The following is a 10,920-nucleotide window of genomic DNA, read 5'->3' on the forward strand; positions in this document are numbered from 1 at the left end:
TCTCCTGTTGTCTATAACAGAAGTATGATTGGTTTATAGTTTCACCCTTCAGGGACACAGGATATGCTGAAGCAGTAACACAGACTCTACAGAGTAATTTCTAAACCAGAGTAGCCATGAGGGTGGAACTCTGGGGAGGATGTGCTTGAGCAACTGGGGTGTCTTGGAGGACCAGGGCAGCTTGCCCATAAGGTCTCATTCCCTAAAAAAAAAAAAAAAAAAAAAAAAAAAAGAGGTACCAGATAGAGTCTGCACCTGGAAAGTGTTCCCACAAGGCTAGAGTAAAAGGCTATGGCTAGACCCTGCCCAGACTGAGGGGACCTTAGAAGCACACAGATCCAGTACGCGGTCCCAAACACAGCTGCCTGGTGGGCATCTGCAAAGTGGAGCTCAGTCAGAACTGTGCCATCAAGGCTTCAAAGAGCTGCACTATCATCTCCCTACTTTCATAGCACCATAAATAGCATGGTTTCTGCCCCACATCTACATTCACCACTCAGTCATGCTGCTTCCCAGATGCCACCCACGACCTGTTTTCCCCCCTCTCTGACTGTGAGTGGGTTTCGCTCATATCAAATAACCCTCCATGCATGCAACCACACTGTTTGAGCTAAAGAGACAATTAGCTGTTTGCTTCTATCCCATGCATTTCCCACCCCTACCAATCAGGGTCAGCTAGCATCAAACTTGCCAGTGAATTCATGCCAGCCTCTAAACTCATTTCAGCTGGAAGGGATCTCAAGTGAGTTATCTTCCGTCTCTCTGTATTGTGACAGGAGTGATTTCATCTGCAAACTATCCGAGGCGGGTGTCTAACCAAACCCTGACTAGCTCCAGGAAAGGTTGTCACTCTCCCCCTTGGCAACTGGCTCCTGCTCCAGAGCGTTCCCCCCCAACAATATTTAACCTACGTTTCTCCTACTATAGCACAAATCCATGGGCTTGTCCACACTCACTGACTAATGAGGATAATGTTGTAACAGAGCTCCCTAAGAGCAGTAAAGGGATCTCTTCTGACCACCAGGGTGAGCAGCATCTGCCCACTTCCATACAGCCCTTGAATAAAAAGCTTATCCTTGGTGATACTGCTCTACGAACTCTCCAGTTTGTTCATGTTGTTTTATGAACTGAGGTACTCCAAACTGAGCCGAGTGCTCCAGTCTAGGCTTGACAAGTGCCAGGTAGAGCAGAATAATTTGTAGTTGCTTTTACATTGGAAACTCCTATTCATTCCAGAAGGCAAATGTTCCACTGAGATGGAGTCACCTTGCTAGACCATCAGGGCAAGGACTGGATCTTTATGTACTGAAAAGCCTTATGCACACAGACTATATTCAAATAATCCTCCACAACAACCACTGCCTGGTTAGTCCCATTCTAGATCTGGGCATTTCAGTCTTCATTAGACTTCACACAGTTATTTAAAATGGACTCAAGTCTTTTTTGCCCATTTCTTCAATGTGGAAATTTCACTGCACGTTAATCCACTCTCAGCCCCATAACCTCAGTTTTATATCATCCATGTATGCAAGTAACCTCTACTACATCCTCCAAGTAATAACTATTTCCATTTGCTTCTCATTACACTGATTTGTCATTTGAGTTGCCACTTGGAGGTTTTATCATTAGGGATTACTTTGTTGTTCAGGCCAAGTCTGTGACTGTGTCACGCCCTAACAAATTCAGAGAGCCTTTACGCACTGCGCCTCCTATTATCAGCAATTACATCATGGAGGGGATTGGCTTTGCCTGGCACCACCTGATTTTACTACCTGTGTGTTTTTCACTGAAGTGCACCTTTCTCTCAAACATTCACACAATGGAGACAACAGCCTGGAAGAAAGAGGTCAAAACACCAAGGTTTTCCTGAAGTTCACCTGGTTCCCGGCACAACTCAGAGTTCTATTTTCTCCTCTGCAGGTTACAGAAAGGTAGAGAGCACAGGACAACCCCTAAAGAAACGCAGGATCACAAGACAGGATTGAAACTGGGATTTCTCATTCTGGGGGGGGATATGAGCTGGTATAAAGAGGGAGAGGGAATGAAGGGCGGGGCGAGGGGTCACACACCCTGGTGGCTTTACTAACGTTGTGGTCAGTTCCTCTGCTTTGATGATGTGCAGGTTCATTGTTCACACTTTTGGCACCAGAACTAGTTTACTCAATTACTTCCTCGGAGAGGAAAATCTAAGCAACATGAAAGGCAACTGTTGGGGTGAGACAGAGTTCAGAGCCATACAAACAGGCAAGACTATAGACCAACAGCTACACACAGCACCATTCTGCAGAGCTGATAGTGTCTTGGAGATCATGCATGCCAAAAAGGAGCATATTTTGTTTAAGGAGTGGGGAGAACACCCAACAAACAAAAAGCTTTCATAACAACATCTTCCATCCCATGGGAAGAGCCAATTTAACTTCCTCAGCACTGCTCTGCCCCTTGAGATCTTCACTAGCCCTTTAGGAGCATTTATAGGGTTGTACTCCCTAAAGTGTGCCTAGGCAGCAGGGTTGAGCAGGGGCAGCCCCTAGCAACTGGGCTAATTTTTTTTTTTTTTTTTTAAATACTCAAACTCTCATGTTCCTCCTACCAAGATTGTTACACTGAGCTCCATTCAGGGAGGTCAGAAGGGTTATTTGCTATCTTCATGCTGCCTGAACAGTGCAAAGGGAGTGAAACAAGGAATAGAATCTGCCTCCCCATTTAAAGTATCTATAGTGGCCCAATGACCTTTTCGAAATAGAGTCTTCAGCCTGAAGGGTAAACATCAATTTAAATCCCAGGTGTCACCATCCACCGCAGATTCCTAACTATCAGAATAGACACAGGGGAATGGGACAGACATCTCTGAGAAGCACACACTTCAGGAAGATATTTCAGCTGTTTAGCATCATCGAAATGTGGCTTCTTCCCTCCCAGCCCATCTCCCAGAGCAGAGAATCTTGCCCTTGTTTTTCAGTGCCCAGCCTGACATGCCAGCAGGACACTGGGAAGCTCTAGTACAATCCAAGCTTTTTCTGCTTGGCTTTCTGAACAAGCCTCCATCCCACAGCTGGAGAGACCAGTTTTCTCTTTGCATTTGGGATGGAGCCACCTTGACCCTTCTTACTTCTCAGTAAGACTAGAGTACTTCCTCTCTGGAAAGCGCTCACTAGTCCAGTTCATAAGCCCAGACACCTCCATTTGGAAGGCGACACAGCACACAGTGGAGTTGAAAAAGACAGGTTCTGTGAGCATCTGTGTGTATATATATCTCCGAGGCTCTGTGATCACTGGCACAGCACCCTCCAGTCCACTCAAAGCCAACACCAGGCTTTTTCGCCCAGGCCTGCGGAGCAGGCCCCTCTAGCAAGGCTAGCACTAGCAAGGACAGAGCAAAGAGCACACTGAAAATACCAGAGGACCAAACAAAGATGGAAATGAATCCAGGAGTGCCTAAAGTTAACTGTTTTGTAAATGAGAAATGTGCTATGACACATCTCCCAACCCTCCATAAGGCTCTTATCAAAAAGCATGCAGAAAGCCCCACCTCTGAGCTCTACACAGCAAGGGCCACATCCCCATGCACACCAACAGGAAGGGTTCTGCTTTAGAAGAGGCAGCACAAAAAAGAAAGTTGCCAAGCCCCATTTTTCAGCCACCTGTAAATGTGGCATACAAGTTCACCAGTACCCACAGCACTCCTGTGTGGAAAGCAAGTACTATCTCCATCTGCAGAGTAAAGAGGCGATTTGACTAGGGCAGTCACACAGATCAGTGGGAGAGGCAGAATTAAACTCAAGACCATTGATATCATTGTCACGGGTTAGGTCACAGAGACCCACTTGGGATGGTCATCTGACGTGCTGAAATTACCTCTAAGCCAGCTTGGGACTTCCAGAACCCTGTCTTGTTGAGCCAGACATGATAGCCTACTGCAACACAGGCCTAAGGTCTGGTCCACACCCCCAAAGCTGCAGACTTAACTGAAAACAGCTCAGCAGGTTACCAGTTTCCAGCACCCAGACACCAATGGGATCCAAACCCCAAATAAATCCATTTTACTCTGTATAAAGCTTATATAGGGTAAATTCATAAATTGTGGTTTAACTAATGACAGAACAAAAGTAAGTCACCAAGCAAAATAAAGCAGAAAACACACAAGTCTAAGCAAAAAGAAAAGGAGTACTTGTGGCACCTTAGAGACTAACCAATTTATTTGAGCATGAGCTTAATACATTAAGAAACTGGTTACAGGTAATATCTCACTCTTAGAGATGTTCCAATAAGCTTCTTTCACAGACTAGTCTCCTTCCTAATCTGGGCCCTATCCTTTCTGCTGGTACAGTCCTTGTTAGTTCCAGCCCACATCTCAGGTGGTGAGAAGGGGTTCTCTCATGACTGGCAGACCCCTTTGTCCTGCTCCACTCCCTTTTATAGCTTTGGCACAAGGTGGGACTCTTGTCTGATGGGGTGGGGACAAGCACAATGGAAAAGTACAAGGATTAAGATGGATTCCAGCATCATGTGACATGGTCACATGTCACTGTAAGACCCCCTAGTCTCCATTCTTCCTGGATTGGCCCACAGGAAGGTTTTCAGGTAAATAAACCATTTATGACCATTGTCTGGGCCAATGGGAGCCATCAAGATTTTAAACCACCATTAATGGCCCACACTTTGCATAATTACAATAGGACCTCAGAGTTTTACTTCATATTTCTAGCTTCAGAGACAAGGATACATGCATACAAATAGGAGGAATATATTCAGTAGCTTATAACCTTTGTTATGATACCTTACAAGAGACCTTTTGCATAAAGCATATTCCAGTTACATCATATTCATACTCATAAGCATATTTCCATAAAACATATGGAGTGCAACGTCATAATAATCACTGCCAGCTAGTGGGTGACTGGAAACTCCATCAGCTTGTATGCTGCCTGCAGTGACCCAGCTGGCTTTCTAATCCTCTAGGCTAAAAAGTTTACTTACAGGGGGTGAAAAGTTAGATAGGTTCCCAGCAAACCAGTCCACCAGGAGAGGCTGGGACATCCTGAGATCCCACTTATTCCTTTTGTTGCCTACAGAACCAGACCCCTGCTAGCTGGTACCATGGTGTTCTACTCCAGTGTTTCTCAAATGCGGCCACCGTGGCTGCATGTGGCCACCAGGGGCTTTTCTTGTAGCCACAGCCTCCTGGGGTGTGATTGTGGGGGAGCAGCAGCCCTGCCCCCACCCCGGTGCTCCTGGATGCACTGTCTTGGTGTTGGTTGCTTGAGCTTCCAGCAAGGGTTGGGCAGCCAGTAAGTTCCCCATCTTTCCAACGGGGGGTGGGGCTCAGGATTTGGGCTTCAGCTCGGCAGTGGCAAAAAAGCAGGCTCTGGCTGCAAGGCTTTGGGCTCCAGCCCCGGGGTTTCAGGCTCTGCCCCACCCCATTGCCTCTGGCACCTCCCCCTATCCCCCATCTAGGGCTTACTTTGTCCCCACACTTCCCAGTGCTGCGTAAGTCTGCTGTGAAAAGTGATATTAACAAACATACAAGTATCACTTTTCACAGCAGACTTCCTAGCTAGTAATAAATAAATTACAATGATTTGGACATGTATATGTGCATATTTATTTGTTTTTCCTAAAGCTAATTGAGTATTTTAGGAAAAAGTGTGAGAGCGGCCACAAGCAAAAGTTGGTGGCCGCACCCTAAGGCCACCAAATAATTTGTCCTGAGAACCTCTGTTCTACTCCACACCCAATTTCTCAGAAATGTAGAAAACAGATCTCAGTGCTTTTAGTATCTTGACAAGGAACATGGATAAGGCATTGGCTCAGTGACAGTCTCCTAGGGGGGAGGCTACATGAAAAAATGAGATAATGGTGCCATTGCCAGAGATACCCACTCAGATATCCACCGTTGGCCTCTGAGGAGCCCCCTCAGGAAGAAATAGGTAGAGTTTGGCATCACCTCTGACTGGGCCTACCCTGAAAAAGAAGGTACCACTATGAAAGATACTGGCCAACTACAAAGGGATAACTTAATGAGGGAGGCATGCAGTTTGAAGGGTTTGTAGCTGACTATGGTTGAGGCAGTGTCAGGTTTGTTTTTAAACCTCTAAAGGGGGGAGGGGAAAGCAAACTCTCCTCTGGCAGAGCATACAGGGCATTCTAATCTAGTCTGGATTGGAGCTCAATTAGATGTATGTCCTGATCTTTTTTCCTCGGCGGGGGGGTGCCAGCCCATTGGGGGTCATAAGCAGGAATATTTTTGGGCCCCCAAAAACACACTAAAAAGCAAATGGGGGCCCCCCTTGAGCTGCTCAGGGACCTAAGCAATTGCTTAGGCTATATCTACACTATGCAGTTTTTAGAGACACAGCTGTGTCACTACAGCCGAGCTGCTAAAAGACTCACAATGTAGCCCGTTTGTCAGCTCGCCTGACAAAAAACTTCCATTCCCAACAAGCGGCGTTAGCTTTGTCGGCAGGAGAGTGCTGTTCACACCAGCGCTTGTTGTTGGCAAAACTTTTGTCTTGGGGCGGGGAGCGCTGACACTTCTGAAGGACAAAAGTTTTGTCATTCAGTTGTCAGTGTAAACATAGCCTAAGTCTGCTTATGCATAGCATCAGCTCGGTTTCTCAGGCACAACCCCAAACCTCAGGAGAGTTAAGGGAAAAGATACAGAAGAGCATCAGTTAGTATGGGCATCACAAAAAGTGTTAAAGAGGACCTGAAAAGGAAGAGAACATTGGAACTATCCCTTTCTGCTTCTTTCTAATCAATTAAGTGGCCTGGGAATTTTTTTGCCCCAGAAGTTCCCTGATTTGTGTGTTTAAGAGTTGAAATTTAACTCATCTGCCCTGAAGACTCTGTGGTGATTGGAAGACTAGAGAAATAAATGACATCACAAGAGTCGAGAGAAAACTGAGCAACAGAAAGGTTGAGGGAAAGGATTTTTTTTTAAGTTGTGGGGAAGAAGAGGGTGGTTCATTAACAACTTCAAGGACTAGTATTTGGAAAAGGGCATCTATTAGATATTTAAAAACACCCCTACTGCTTCAATTAAGATGCATGAACTGAAAATAAACATCCTCTGATCTCCAAGGAGACCAAGGTGAACCAGGAAGTCAGATTTGATATGCTTGATGTTTCTAAGGCTAAAGGAGTTTTTAAATCCTCTCAGGAGTCTCTTGCAGGTCACCTTTGGCAGATTACAATACCCCAGTGGCACCTACTAGATAATACTCTGCCTCCCAAGAGTCTGGGAGGTTCAATCCATTAGTGCAATTCATGGAGAGAAGGAACTATTACAGGACAAAAATATGATTAGGAGGCCAGTAACATATGCTGCCTCAGCCCACAACTCTAGGGAGCTTGAAACTATTGTACCAATCAGTGAAACAAAGCTGACTAATCACAGGAATGAATACACTAAACTCTCTGCAGCATGAGGACTATCCCTTTATAAGTGCAGTAACTTCACCAGCACAGAAAGACAGGCAGCATTTAGGACATTCCATTAGGAGAACAAGTGTGTTGCAGAAGGGTGTAGAGCAGTTAGACATCCTGCAACAGCTTCTTAATTCAAGCACACCAGCCTCCTTCCTCTCCTCTAAAGAGGCTCCTAAAGTCACATTTTTTATAAAGACTTCCAGACACACAACTCACTAGACACCCTTCTTATTCGGTTTTGTATCCTATTGTGAAGGCCTTTAGACTAAGATTTTTTGGGAGCAGTCTTTTTCTGTCTGCACAGTTCCCCCTTTATGGTGCCATGTACACTCACCATTCTGTAAGCAGTAATAAATGATTTATTCAGAAAGGTCCACTTCTGTAAATACTAAAGTCCTGCCCTGCCCTTCTTTCTGGGATTATTCATCACCATTATTGTTTAGGCAGACAGTATCAGATGGTATGACAACCTTGAGTAAGGAAGTAGAATTTGGAGCCTGTGTCCATCCAGACCCAGCACACAGGATTTTAGCTGCTCTTGCACAAGACACAAGGCTCTGAATCTTCACTAGGAACACCAGACATGACATTTCCCAATGAGGGGATTCCATTCACTGAAAATGTTTTCACACTTGTATGGCTTGGATACGTAAAACACTAATGGCCACTCACCAGCCAACAACCTGCCCCGGAGTTCTGTACTGCGTTGACGGAGTCCACAATCCTGTGTAGTCCATCCCATCTTAAATCCTGGCAAACCATTCACTTGCTGGCACTGCATAATGGAGTCCTAAGTGGGCAAGAGAGGTCAACCCTATGCTTGGCTCTCAGAGATGTTAGGCCTCTCTTAACTGCATAGGAAAGGAAGGAAACAATCTTCACAAGAACAAGTGCAGACAAGCCACAGACAGGAGCAAGCTCTTAGGTAAAAGTCTCAGCAGGCACAGAGTGGGGAGAACAGCAGGCCAGTCACTCCCACATTTATCTTTTTCCTCAAACTTTTGCTTGGAAGAAGACAAGAGGATGGTTCAGGGAACAATCTCTTCTGCTGAAGTAGATATTAGGAATAAAGGAGTTGCCAAAACAAAAACAGACTGTTGGTTTATCTTCTAGGTGATAGTTTGTCAGTGAAGAATGTCTGATGCTTCATAGTCAGGTAATCCTTTGACACATGGTGTACCTAGTTGTGAAATGCACTGGAAGGAATTCCATTTTGACCCCACCCAGAGATCAGCTCACACCCAGAGACAGAAGAATCCAGTGCTCTAGTAATTTTAGCACTTGAAACTGCTCTGCAGAGAGTATTCCTATTACAAACAGAAAAGTATCTGAGCTCTTTGTAAGACTTAACTACTTCTCAGCTACATTTTAATTCCAGAGTGGGGTGGAAGAATGTTAGGGTTTTGTATGCAACTTATAATAGTACCTTCATTAGATTGGCAGTGGAATAGTTCCTAATGAGCTTCATTGAGTCTCTAGTTTGGCTTCTGTTTTGGAAGGCAGAAAACCTCTGTTTGGGGTAGAGATTTATTTTTGTTTTTAGGGCAGGGGAGGGAGAGAAAAGGATGCTCAGGAGCTCAGGGGGAATTTCAGAGAACAAGTACTAAAGTTCACCTCCCCCAACAAAAAAGGTCTCCGAGCTTGGGAAGTGCAACAGGCAAAAAAACAAAAAACAAAAAAAACCACATAGTTGGCACAGAAAGTGGACAAACTGGTTAAAGCATTTGGGCCAGGATACCTGCACTTGTTGCTGTTTCTGCTGAGGAGTCTGACCCCTTCTGCCACAGGTAAGGACAAGCCATGGATGGTCTGTGCTCTCAAGGCAACACAAAATCTGGTGGTGAGCACCCAGTACACCAACATTCCATATGTGTTGATGCGCTAAAGAGGAGAGGATAGTCCCAGGGGTTTTATGCAGTTACCAGATAGTAAAAACAGGTAGGTTGTGAAGAACTGCTCCTCTTACTCCTCCAAAATAAATATTTCTCAGCCTCCCCACCACCACATATCCACTCCTCAGCCCTAGAAAGCCCAAATGCAAGATCAGTGGCCACAGTTAAGCAAGGACAGGAGTCGTGGAAGTTTCTGCAGCACATAATTCTAACTTGTCACCCTCAGCTCTGGGAGTCAGGAATTTACAATATGAGGAGGATGTCCCCAGCTGATGCCTAAGAAGGGGCAGAAAACCAAATGGTCCAGCTGGACTTGAGGAATGGATAGCATACTGAAGAGGCCTATTTGTTTTGGGATTGGATATAGGAGTCCCTATTTCCATGGACACCGCCCCAGACACTCCAGTGGGAGTTGGGCTAAGGACTGAATGGGATCTAGGTGGTCTGCTGCAGTTTGAATACATTTTTCTTAGGAGACTAGAAGCAACTAGTTGGACAGGATAGAGGTGTCAGTACCATGATAGTACCTCCGCACAGTCCAGTTGGCAAAGGGCAGCAGAAGGGTGCCTATCCCTTTAACAAAAAGAACGAGGAGTACTTGCGGCACCTTAGAGACTAACACATTTATTTGAGCATAAGCTTTCGTGGGCTAAAGCCCACTTCATCAGATGCATGCAGTGGAAGATACCGTAGGAAGATGTTCTCTGTGTGTATATATGTATATCTTCCTACGGTATTTTCCACTGCATGCATCTGATGAAGTGGGCTTTAGCCCTGAAAGCTTATGCTCAAATAAATGTGTTAGTCTCTAAGGTGCTGCAAGTACTCCTCGTTCTTTCTGCTGATACAAACTAACAAGGCTACCATTCTGAAACCTATCCCTTTAACAGAGGCTCTGCCAGGCTCCAGGGCCTGCAGCTCCAGTTTCAGTGTGGGAAGCAACTCCGCATGGTCTTCACAAAGGGGCCCTGTCCCTTTCTCCCCCGCCCCTTCCCTGGCTGTAAAGGAGAGAAGCCTGCTCCAAACAGAAGGGAGTGCGGTCCCACAGAGAACCCACCCTAGGAGTCTCCGGGGAAAAGAGATGGGAGCAGGGGACTGAGTAGGAGTGCAGGCATTAAGGGAGGTTCTGGAGAAACTTGTTCAGATGTGGACAAGCTAGTTCTGAGCCCAGGAGCTGAGGTGCGTGTGGGGGGGTGTCTGAGACCCCAACCCAGAGAACAGGCGATGGGGTGGGTTGCCTCAGCAGCTGGGCTGTAAGGGCAGATCAGCGTGAGGTCTCTACCTAACCTCTTGGAAAATGCTTCTATTAGAGCTCGGTGACAGATGTCCTGATTTTATAGGGAGAGCCCCAATATTCCAGGTTTTGTCTTATATAGGCGCCTATTTCCCCCACTTCACCCCTGTACTGATTTTTCCACTTGCTATTTGGTCACCCTCATTATACCCGTCTCATGGCAGCTGACCCCCTAACGGGGCACCCTTGGGGCCGGACACTAACAGGGCACCGCTCCCAGCCCGCTCCCGCAGAGGGGATGGCGGGGCTCCAGTCCCCAGAGCACAGCAATAACTGGAGAGCCTGCGGCGCACATACCAGCGGCCC

At 46.1% G+C, this 10,920-nt stretch overlaps 1 protein-coding gene across 5 annotated transcripts in view; it reads right to left on the bottom strand.

Moving 5' to 3' along the window:
- Nucleotides 1-10,920, bottom strand: part of PACSIN3 (protein kinase C and casein kinase substrate in neurons 3) — a 38,970-nt gene that overhangs the window by 27,271 nt on the left and 779 nt on the right. The window contains exon 1 of one of the 5 annotated variants that reach the window (XM_073348246.1): nt 8,101-8,218. The exons of the other annotated variants lie outside the window; for them this stretch is intronic. The gene's annotated coding sequence lies outside the window, so the exon portion shown is untranslated. Of the gene's footprint in view, nt 1-8,100; nt 8,219-10,920 lie in introns of those variants that run through there. 5 annotated transcript variants of the gene reach the window in all.

Source organism: Lepidochelys kempii, chromosome 6 (assembly GCF_965140265.1).
Source record: "Lepidochelys kempii isolate rLepKem1 chromosome 6, rLepKem1.hap2, whole genome shotgun sequence".
Taxonomy (NCBI): domain Eukaryota; kingdom Metazoa; phylum Chordata; order Testudines; family Cheloniidae; genus Lepidochelys; species Lepidochelys kempii.